We start from the raw sequence: 12,069 nt of genomic DNA, 5'->3' as shown, positions 1-12,069 counted from the left end.
CTACAAATCAAAATTGTTTGAATGACAGCCTTCTCTTCTTGGGCCATCCTCTGGAGTGGAGTGGCTGGGTGCCCGGAGCCTCCCCCCTCCCTGCATTCTTGGGTGTCTGGGTGAGGAGGATATGGAACTTGGGGAGGAGGGCAGGCGGTTATACAATGGATGCAGCAGGGGTCTGTGCTCTTGTTGGCTTTCCTACAGCTCCACCAGATGCCTCATCATATCCGTTTGCTCCCCTGTTAGCCTCTGCTCATCACGGTCACTTAATGCTTTCCTGGCCTCTGCCACTGAATGCCTCCATGCATTAAGCTATCAGTGTGGGAGGACTGCATGAGCTCTGAAAACATGTAATTGCAAGTGCATTTTTTTCACTTTCTAATCTGCGATAACCTCAGGGACGGAGATGATAGGGGGAGCATAGAAACATTTGCACCTGCGGGGGGATAAAAAGGGAGAGTAAAATTTAAGATGATACATTTCTGAGAACAAAAGGGAGACTCTTTCACAGTGAATCAAGCAATTCACAGCAGACAGCACATGTGCTTTAGGTACAAGGTCGCATTTTGCCTTTTATATTGAGCACCTGCCGGTATGGTGACACATCACACATGGCTGGGCAACAGAATTCGGTTTCTAGGCAGCCATGATAAGCCAAAGGGTATGCGGGGTTGGCTTCTTACGCCTTCATAACATGTGGGAATGGTTTCAAACTGCAGCACCCTCCTTTCCCATAGCAAGCAATGCTGGTTGGGTTTCACATTTAAAAGGAGGGGCTGCGGTTTTCAGGTAGATGTGTAGCACACAACTCCCCGCATGCCACCACATTGCTATTCTCTGGGATGATCCCTTCACCCCTTCCCCTGCCACGTAGCTATTCTCCAGGATGATCCCTTTTAGCCAAGTGTGAACAGCCCAGCATGAACAGAGTTCTTTTACTGTTACAAAAATTCTCCTATTTCAACCAGGTGACTATGAATAATATCACTCTTAAGGATAACACAGAAAGATATAGACTGAATGTTGCTTGAATGCGACCAAAACCCAGGACCATTTGCTGCCATGCTTTGTGCTGCAATGGTTCCAGACTACTTGCTACTGGCTTGGTGTGGTAAAGTGTCCTACCGTTGAGGACGAAATAGGGCAGCCCTCTCCAGAAACCTTCTGCAAAGGCTTTCAGAGTACCTTCAGGAAGCTTCATGGAGATGTCCCTGGAGGATTCCTGCTCCATCCCCAGACACATTAACAGACTTTTCCAGTAGCTGTACTGGCAGCAAATGCATCCCAGTTCTTCAGGGCAAATCAAACATTAAACACTATTGCTTTTAAACCCTGTACTGTAGTTACAAATGTGCATTCACCAGAGGTGCCTTCTCTGGCTTCAGAGTCAGGGATCCCACCTTGGGAGGGTATTGGCTCCAGGGTGATGAAAAGGTCCTGGATGCTGGGGAGAACGGATTCAACGCTTGCCTGCTGCACATTCTCCTTCTTCTCCTCCTCTTCCTCATCCACAAAATCCTTCTCCCTGTTGTGTGAGACCCCCCTTGCAGGTGTCCACGGACAGTGGTAGTGTAATGGTAGGTCCCCCCCACCCCCCCGAATGCCATGCAGCTGATCATAGAAGCAGCATGTATGCGGCTCTGACCTGGAGCAACCCTTTGCCTCCTTTGTCTTTTGGTAGGCTTGCTTGAGCTCCTTAACTTTCATGTGGCACTGCTGTGTGTCCCTGTTGTAGCCTCTCTCCACCATGCCCTGTGCGATTTTGGCATATATATCAGCATTTCTTCTTTTTGATTGGAGTTCGGCCTGCACAGAGTCTTCTCCCCATACAGCAATCAGATCCAGTGTCTCCCTTTCGGTCCATGCTGGAGCTTGTTTATGATTCTGGGGGGCCTGCTGCTGCGCTCACCATGCTGATCAAACAGGAAATAAAATTCAAAAGTTCCCGGGGCTTTTCCTGTGTACCTGGCTAGTACATCAGAGTTCAAAGTGCTGTCCAGAGTGGTCACATTGGAGCCCTCTGCGACAGCTCCCAGAGACCAGTTCCGTCAAATTGCGTCTGCACTGCCCCAAATTCGACCTAGCAAGGTCGATTTTAGTGCTACTCCCCTCGCCGGGGAGTATAGAAGTCGATTTTAAGAGCCCTTTAGGTTGACGGAATGGGGTTGGTTGTGTTGACGCAGTCATTTTAAAATCGACCTAATGTGGCTAAATTCAACCTAACCCCGTAGTGCAGACCAGGGCTCGGTAATGTTCTTTCAAGAAAGAGAACCCAAACCAACCAACAACCCACACTGAAATGTTTCTAGCACATCTAAAAGCTTTTACAGAATATCTGGAACCTATTTTCAGCAAAAATTGTAAAGGTTTCACAAAACTCAGCTTTGTCTAGACTCTCCCGTCCTCAGTGCAAGGAAATAGGGTAAATGGCTGGGCTGTGATATAGCTGCTTTTTTGTTGTTGTTTTGTTTGGATTTCAGGAAATGAACAAGATAAGCTGTGAATGGTCCTTTCCTGCTCTTGCCTTTATATTTTTTAGTTCGTCCCAATAAGAAATGCTTGGAAAAAGAAAAATCCAGCTGATTCTGTCCAAAAAAACAAATTCCAAAATCTGAAAATGAGAGATGGCCCCAAAGCAAACCCCAGAATCCAAGTACCTGGAATATATGGGAAGTCTGAAGCAAGATCTGAATTTTGCAGAAGGGGGCCTATCTTTTTTTTTTTCCCCCCATTCCAGTTAGAGGTTTAGGGTGCAGCACAAATATTGAGTATCTGATGGAATTAGAATATTAGTAGAATAAATCAAGCACTAATTATTCTAATTAGGATAGGAAAAAGACCCTAGGAGATCATTGCATTCATCCCCCTGCAAGTGCACACCAGTCTGAAACATCAGAATATAGGAACTTCTGGACCACATCAGATCAGTGGTCCCCCTTGTCTCTGACAGTGGCCAGCACAAACTGCATTGCAGGAAGGTGCAAGAAACACCAGGCTGGACAATTATGAACTAATGTGCCCCTGAAGGAATCTTCCTTCCAAAGTGCTGTCAGCTAACTGGTTTATGGCCTGAAGCATGATGTCTTATTCCCCTTATAAAAGTACTTGTGGGTGTTCTCTTTTTCCACATCAAGCTCTGATCCTAATATACAAAATGGCTTGAAGGTTCATTAAACTGACATAATTTCAAGTGCTGACTTTTTAGCATTCAAATAATGGTGTTGGTGTCATATTAAGCTGCCTATATCTGAAAATTGGTCTCTGTAAGTTTCTTCTGTTTTGTCACATTTTACAGTGGCTTGTTCAGTTGGAGGAGAGAGGAAAAACAGGTTTCTGGACAACGTGCATTTTCTCCCTTTTCTCCCTCTCCTCCTCCCTCCAGCTTCCTGGACCCTGCACCAAAAATAAATATTTGCTAGTACTGCTCTGCAGAAAGCAATAGTTTCAATCCTTGATAAACCAAATCTCTGGGCACCTGTATATGATTGCATGTTGGAAGCTGGGGAGATAAATTCTGACCCTCTGCTGAAACAAGCTGGCCTTTCTCTCCTCTTGTTTGTTTGTATGAGCTGAACTAATATCACAGTGGAAATCTATACCACCTAAAAATGTCCTAGAATTTTTTTTAAAGGATCTTTCTGCACTAACCTCCTCAGAAGTGCTGGGTGTGTGAGGGTCAATTTGGTGTGACAGTATACATTCACAGAGAGAAGTTGTCACTTCACTAGAATTGTGGGGGACCATACTTACTGGGAAAACATAAAATATTATGGAATATAAAGGATTTATGTATGAAATAGCCTGTGAAATACTACAAAGCAAACAGAAGAGCAGTTTATAAATCAATGGTGACAAAACAAGCAGTGTATAACATAAAATCTATAATGTAGAGCCTTTGTTCCAAAGCAGTGTTATTGTTTCCTCTATAATATACTAAAAGCACTTCCCTTTCTATGTTCTGTAACAGCTAGGTTTGAGCTGGAGCCCAGGCTCTGGGACCCCATGAGGGGGAGGGTGCCAGAGCCCAGGCTCCAGTCTGAGCCTGAACGACTGCACTACAATTTAATAGCCCCATAGCCTGAGCCCCGTGAGCCAGAGTCAGCTGACACAAGTAATCTGCGGGTGTTTTATTGCCCCTTGATTCTAGCCCCAGCTCTCTCCCAGCTCATTTTATCTCTCCAGGCACCTCTGTGCCTCAGTTTCTCTATCTGTAAAATGGAAATAATCTATTTCACAGGGATGTTGCGAGGTTTAATTGATGTTTTTAAAGTGTTCAGAGATCTTCAGATGAGAAGGACTGTTAAGTAAATAGTATCAGTATCCCATTAGTACCAATTAATGTCAACTGTGGTGGGTTTGTATGTGTGTGAGATGTTGTCATCTACCCACTAGAACGTGAACTGAGATCACCAATACATTCACGGAGGACTATGGAATAGTCATCAGATTGTAAAATATTTCATTACTACTCATTACCAGTTTGGCCCATTGTCAAATTAGTGAATTAGTGTCAAAAGGTTGCATAGCCTACGATCAATTCCTCCCTCCATGTATTTTAAATGGAAATAATTTTCTTTTGCCATTCATTTTGTTACTACTTTTCTTATTGTCTTCTCACTGTTTTCGTTTCAGCCATTTATTTGACTTTCTAATGAAATGAGAGGACAGGCTATTACAAGGAGACCTCAAGCAATCTAGGTTTTAGGATATCTTTGAAAAATGAGTGATTTGTTATTTTATTACTATTATTTATTTGTATTGTGGTAGCTCCTAGGAGTCCCAATCCTAGAGCAGGATGTCATTGTACCAGGTGAGGTACAAACCCAGAACAAAGAAGATGGTCCCTGTATCAAACAGCTTACAAGTGAAGGGTCAAATGAAGGCAATGTCAGCCCAGTTATTCACCCAGATGCACATTTTTGTATATTTTGTCCTGCTTAATCATTGTTAGTATATTTAGGCCAAATTTTCTTAAGCTCGGAGCCCAGAGTTGACATTAATGAGAATTGTGAGCATTCAGCACCTCTGAAAAGCAGGCTGATTACAGATTTAGGTGCCTAACTTTCGGTACCTATGCTTAAAGAATTTGGCTGTCGTATCCATTGCACAGTGTCTTGTACCTGTTCCTACATGTCTCGAGTGATTACTTCATGCATATCTGAAGTATTGTTGATAACAGAATGCTTTTCAATTTGTGGAAGGCATTTAGACAGAAAACCTCCATCCATCATCCCATATTCCACTCTTCTGAACATAATACTTCAATGCATGGAGAGGGGATATCAGCAATGTACTGTGTGTAGATTCAAAGATTGAGTTCCTTGACAGATTAAACAGCTTTAGTCTATGACAATTGATTACATTTCTGCTGCATGAAGGGTGCACAATGATGTTAATAGCTGGGAAAGAACACTGCATGAGAAAGTCCCTTCCCAGCCTCACTTCCTCAGGATGTTGTTTGGATTTAGAAATGTCTGCGGGCTGTAAAGCATCCACCCACATTTCTAACTCCAATCTTTCCTGGTTGCTCAAGTTCCCTTAGGACCAACCTACCATGGTTTTTTTTAAGTGTGCCCTTTGGATCAGCAATACCCTTTGGAAGAACCCTTTGTTTTGCTGGCAATCAGCACACGCATGCTGTTCAGAGCTGCAAGATCAGCAGAACAAGGAGCATTGCTCTTTAATGGCAGCTGTGGTTGTCTAATCTTAAAATACCTCTCAATATATTGACAATCAATGGCTCTACCTCTCTCCTCCTCCTGCAGAAAGCTTGCCCAGGCCTGGCACTACACAAGCGCTCATTTTACCTATCTGTCAGCTGAGATATCAGTAAGAGTTTCTTCATCCTCTGTAATTTCCAGAGGAACAATACTTCACCTAGCTCTGTAACAAAAGGTTAATCCTAGGGAAAGAAAAAAATATATAAAACGTATTAAGGGTATAGAACAAATCCTATTTCTACATCACAGAGGAGTTTAGAGGGCAGCCCATAACCTCGGGTCTAGTCACTGCTGCTTTGAGATCTGAGACACTCCTACCAATCACCATGGTGTAAATAGCCGAACAGAATGCTGTGCTTTTGGCTGACGCTCTACTGGAAATGTGTGGCTTGATGGGACGGAGGGGATGCATGATTTTGAGCATTTGGGCAGTGCATTTCTACTGTGAAAAGTGACTCTAAGGTATCTCGGCACTGAACTGGAGGTGTGATTACAGGACAGGTTAGCATACCTGAGTTTGTTTGGTTTTTGATGAAATTGCAGTGAAGACATGGTGGTGTGGGCTTCAGCGGAGGCTGTGAAAGCTCGCCAGGGACCCCAGGTATGTACTCAGGTTGCTAGCCCATGCTGAAGCCCCCACCACTGTGTCTTCACTTCTATTTTCAGCCATGCTAACTAAATTAAAGCTACCAGCTACACCCGTCCATGCTGCAATCACAGTGTAGACATACCAATTAAATGGCTTTGTGGGATTCCATGTCAATTGTGTCTCAGTTCAGCACTATCAAATCTGCTCCGTTTACGATTTGCAAGATGTTTTGTTCTAACTTCCAGCCTTAGGCATTCAACCCAGGAGCCGAAAATCAGCTCCTCCCCCAACCCCCACTTTGTGAATCATTGCGCGTAATAAAGGTTCTGCAGACCAAATTCTATGCTCAGTTCCACATGCTTTAATGCTGGTGAAAACAACGGGGGATATGTGGGTGTAACTGAGGGCACCATTTGGCCCTGCTGTTGGAATTTAGTTAGCAATTCTGTTGATAGTGAATGACGCAGAATAGAATCCGGCTCATTCTTCCAGGGCTGTGTTATCTTTGCAGTGCTAACAGGAGTAAAAAATAGGAACAGCTTTTTTTTTTTGGTCTCTTTCTAATGTAACATGCCCATTTTACTCTGCGTCAAAGTAGAATCACACTTTAAGCCAAGTTATAAAAAGAGCATTACCGTTATTATCCCTACAGAGCCTAACTTGACAGGAAATCAGCGGAACTGCCCTGGCAATACTAAGAAGTGGGATGATATTTTGTACATGATGGACACCAGCTTTCACCTTAAGAATCACAGCGAAGGGCTGATGGCCTCTTTTGCTCTTTTTCTTCCTTTCAGACAGGTCAGTTTTCACCATTATCCACTGGCCAGCTATCCTCCCATTCTAAACTTACCCCCTTTATAGAAAGCAACTAGCCCTTCACTTTCCAAGGTACATGGGTCAGGTGGTTTATAACCAAAAAAAAGGATCAATTGTTCCTTTAAGAATCAGGCGTGTGTGTGTTTGTGTGTGTGTGTGTGAAGGGTTGGGGGAAAGCACCTTCCTAGAGCTCTCTGGGAGGAAGTGTGCATCCCAAACTCCAGCTACCTGAGGGGAGCATGCCCATACTACACCCCTTAAAAGGGTGGAGTGTGTGCTACCCTCTGTGACTGGCAGCTTCTTCTTGTCCATATGGAGGCTAGGAGGAGGATATAACCATGCCTCCTTTCAGCTCTGGCCCCATAAGAGGGCTAGGTTCCTTGTGCTTTGCCCTCCTCTTGTGCACCTGTGCAAAACCCTGTGGAAGAGCTAATACCATCTGGAGAAAATTTCCTAGTAGAAAAAACTATTTCTTGCTACTCAAGGGTCAAATCCAGAGGCCATTCTTCAGTGTGTGCCCAGTCCTTGGTCATTGAGGTCAGTCTCTGGAGCTGTGCTCCAATGGGACTTGGGGAAAAGTCAATCCTTTTGAAGTTTGCCTAGCAGGGACTGAATAACAGCTGAGTAAAAACTGAGGTCCTGAATCTCTTCTCATTTATAATCTGTAACTACATTAAAGTCAGTGGAGCTATTAGGGTGGAATGAAGAGGAGCATTAGGCTCCGAGTGAAATGATCAGACTATGGCCCCCAAAGGATCATTAACCTAGGGGCGCCATAACCCCCCTCTCCCGCCCCCCGGTATGTGTAAAGATACCATATGGAGTGAATGAGTAGAATGGCTCATTAGGAGCAGTATTTGTTGTGAAAAGATGAGTGCTTGCAGTTTTGAGAAATCAAGAAAACTGCTTGCAGTTTTGAGAAATCCACACTTTTTTGCCTTTTCCCCACCTTGGGACACCGCTATCATTCTGCATTAAGCCATGAAATGATGTGATATATAAAAAAAAAACAACCCTAAAATTTAAATTCTAGGGAGATTGAAATCCATGCTTCAACCACCCTCAGAAAATGAAAACTGACGTGTCCCCTACCACAGTTCCTTCAGTGCTGAGATGTCTCATGATGCACATACTGCACAGTGGGGAAACCTCCATTTGCAGGGAGACAAAATATTTACACACATACACACAGGCAGAAATACAAAAATCAAAATAATCCTCATTATTGGACACAAGGCTTGATTCAGGTGTTCTTTCCACACCTCTCAGCTGGATGACTCTATAACTGTACTTTTGCAAAGTTCTCATACTAGTCAACAGTATGTTTGGGGCTAAATTGTAGCTATATAGCTGGCAGTTCAGGAGGGGTGAGTGAAAGATCCTCTCTGTCCCCCTCCACACCCACCCTGCTGGGCTTGTGTACAAAGGGATGTGCTATCTTGAGTTTCTGGTAGTCAAGAACCAAAGAAGTCTTTTGGGGCACCAGACTCTCAAAAGAAGAGGACATGGGTGGGAGAGATGAGATGGGGCATAGCTCGGCCCTTCCTCTGCACTGTACAGCAGAACTGGGGTGCCTTAGGGCACACTACACCCTCCAGGCCTTGCTGCCCAAGCATACCCATAGACATTGGGCCTACCTCACGCATCATCCCTCTCAGGGCTGATGCCAATGTGCAGCCTCTGTTCCCCACATCTCATCAGCCCCCATGCTGGTATTGGCTGAAAACTAAATTTTTTCTCTCAGGATTCCTTCAGAAATGAAACCTTTGGAAAAGTGAACTCCATCCCTGCTGCAAGAGCCATGGCATTTGGCATTTCAAAGGGAATCTAGCTCAATTATGTGATGCAGTACAGTGTGAATCTTTCCTAGCACTTTGCCTGGCAGGTTATACATCAGGGCAGCAGTGGGATAGTTCGCTCTTCTGCTATATTAACAGATTGCATAGTGAGTCAGACTGAACGAAGAGAGAGGAAACAGAGAGGTTCCTTGTGCTTCTGGACTTTTGTGCAGCACAGCACATAGCTAGGATTGCATGCAGGTGCTATAGGCCTCAACTTTCCAAGTCATATGACTATGCAGCATGTGAGCTTTCGTTTAAAAAATGTTGAGCCATGATAATGGTGGTGAAAACATTGAAAATGGGGCTCAGCTTGTACCTGATGCAATGATGTCTGTTTGAGTTTGCAGAGAGCCTGAAACAATAATTCTGAGAGGTGTGCACTGTGCCATTCATCTTAGCAGTGTGTTAACTCCAAAGCCTGCTGCACTGGGGAGCCCCCAATAACATTATTCCAGCAGTAGGCTCTGTGTTGTGGTCTGAGGAGAAAGTGCAATGGGACAAACCCATTTACTTACCCAAGCAGATACACCCTGAGTCCTGGTTAAGTATGCCAGATGGGTCTGTGTTGCCACTGGTGCCTCCCTGGTAGGGGAGAGGAGACCCCCTACTGCTGCTCTTGCTACTCCCAAGGGGAAGGAGGCCCTCTGTCATTTCTTGGGAGAGCACACCTTATGCCACTGCCCCTGCCTTCATGGAAGGGGAAAGGGCTGCCCTGCCTCCATCACCCCAAATGAGGGGTGGGGCTGCAGCGGGCCACATATCACAGTATGCATAGGCCCCTGAATTGCCTTACTTTGGCCCTGACTCCAGTAAAAGTCATGATATAAAAATGATAGATAACTATCTAATGTGTTGATGAGATGGTGAGCACATGCAAGTACGTGGCAGGGAACAGCTCTAAAACTTGAAGGGATGTTTTTCCACCAAGCTGGAGAAAAGGAGCCTCCCACTGCCAGAAGCCCGTCAGGAACTGTCAAGGTTCCTCCCCCACTCTGAACTCTAGGGTACAGATGTGGGGACCTGCATGAAAAACCTCCTAAGCTTATCTTTACCAGCTTAGGTCAAAACTTCCCCAAGGTACAAAATATTCCACCCGTTGTCCTTGGACTGGCCGCTACCACCACCAAACTAATACTGGTTACTAGGGAAGAGCTGTTTGGACGCGTCTTTCTCCCCAAAATACTTCCCAAAACCTTGCACCCCACTTCCTGGACAAGGTTTGGTAAAAGCCTCACCAATTTGCCTAGGTGACTACAGACCCAGACCCTTGGATCTTAAGAACAATGAACAATCCTCCCAACACTTGCACCCCCCTTTTCTGGGAAATGTTGGATAAAAAGCCTCACCAATTTGCATAGGTGACCACAGACCCAAACCCTTGGATCTGAGAACAATGAAAAAGCATTCAGTTTCTTACAAGAAGACTTTTAATAAAAATAGAAGTAAATAGAAATGAAGAAATCCCCCCTGTAAAATCAGGATGGTAGATATCTTACAGGGTAATTAGATTCAAAAACATAGAGAACCCCTCTAGGCAAAACCTTAAGTTACAAAAAAGATACACAGACAGAAATAGTTATTCTATTCAGCACAATTCTTTTCTCAGCCATTTAAAGAAATCATAATCTAACACATACCTAGCTAGATTACTTACTAAAAGTTCTAAGACTCCATTCCTGGTCTATCCCCGACAAAGACAGACACACAGACAGACACAGACCCTTTGTTTCTCTCCCTCCTCCCAGCTTTTGAAAGTATCTTGTCTCCTCATTGGTCATTTTGGTCAGGTGCCAGCAAGGTTACCTTTAGCTTCTTAACCCTTTACAGGTGAGAGGAGCTTTCCCCTGGCCAGGAGGGATTTCAAAGGGGTTTACCCTTCCCTTTATATTTATGACAGGAACAAAACCTAAGTACTGAGCGTGTCGCTTTCCAGGGAGTTTGGTGACTGCGCTGCGTCGTCTGTTTTGGGGTCTGACAGGCTGTGGTGCAAGTGAGGAGCTGAAAAGGAATATTTATTTAACATCTACTGGTTTGCAACTCTTCAGAGAACAGGGTTAACATGCAAAAAACAGCAGAGTCGAATCGATGAGTCGTATGATAATGCTGCCGCCATTGCTGTGGCATAGTGACTTTCAGAGCCAGACTCAAGCAAACTTATAAATGGAGCTCTGCCATGACTGTCTACAAAGGCCTGAACTGGATGGGGACAACCTAACTGTACCAAGTATGGAAATGTTATTCTTTCTGCGTGAAATCCTGAGAGCCTTTGTCAGCTTTCATTTAGGGTCGGATTGGGACTCAGTCTCTGCGAGGCTGATCGTGTGAGTAAGGGCTCAGGAGATACCATTATCACCATGGTGGTTTTCCCAGGGTGAGGCTCATCCATTGCACTCCGGGTGTGCTGACCCCTGCAATTTCCCTCAAATGCAGGAAACTCAACTGCATAATTTGTGGTAGTGGGGGACTGTGTCTGTGTTTTCCCCTGGGGGCAAAAATATGTGAGTAAGGGTTACAAAAATTAGCCCTTAGTGTTTACCCAGTTGTTATTACAGTAAGTTCCCATTGAAATCAATGGAAGGCTGTGCCTAAGTAAAGGATTGTATAAGGACTGAGTAACACTGAGTAAATTCCTCAGGCTTCTGGGGCCTGTTTCTTCTTTACACTAAGGTCCTCTCACAGTTCTATGGTATTGTAACAGAGCTTTAAAGTGGAACTAAATGAAATTTACATCCACCTTATGTGTAAAGGAGTCTTAGTGTAAATAAGAATCAGGTCCTTTGTGTTTTCGACAGATGTACTTAGTTTACCTGGAGTTAAGGGTGGGAAAAACCTATCACTTTCTTCAGAAAAATTCCCTAATGAGAACATTGCAGCTTTCTGAATGTGTAGAAAGCCAAGTTAGACAAAGATGCCATATAGGACTACAATGGCATAAATCTTTTATGTTTGAAAATCTGTGGTAGTGCAAATGGAAACAAACATTGCTCAGTCAGCCAGGCATCAGAATGTTTTTATTTAGGCCTTGGAGGAGCTGAAGGGAGGGGAACAGAGTGTGGGTGTAGAGACAGAAATTGGGCTGAGCTGCCAAGTCCTCAACCTCACTGTT

At 44.4% G+C, this 12,069-nt stretch overlaps 1 pseudogene; it reads left to right on the top strand.

The window, feature by feature from the left end:
• The first annotated feature begins 11,293 nt into the window (after positions 1-11,293).
• On the top strand, positions 11,294-11,448 carry LOC125633148 (U1 spliceosomal RNA; annotated as a pseudogene).
• The last annotated feature ends 621 nt before the right edge of the window (positions 11,449-12,069 follow it).

This window comes from Caretta caretta, chromosome 2 (assembly GCF_965140235.1).
Source record: "Caretta caretta isolate rCarCar2 chromosome 2, rCarCar1.hap1, whole genome shotgun sequence".
In the NCBI taxonomy this organism is placed as follows: Eukaryota; Metazoa; Chordata; order Testudines; family Cheloniidae; genus Caretta; species Caretta caretta.
The sequence above is the reverse complement of the archived record's forward strand: the minus strand, read 5'-3'. Positions and strand labels throughout refer to the sequence as shown.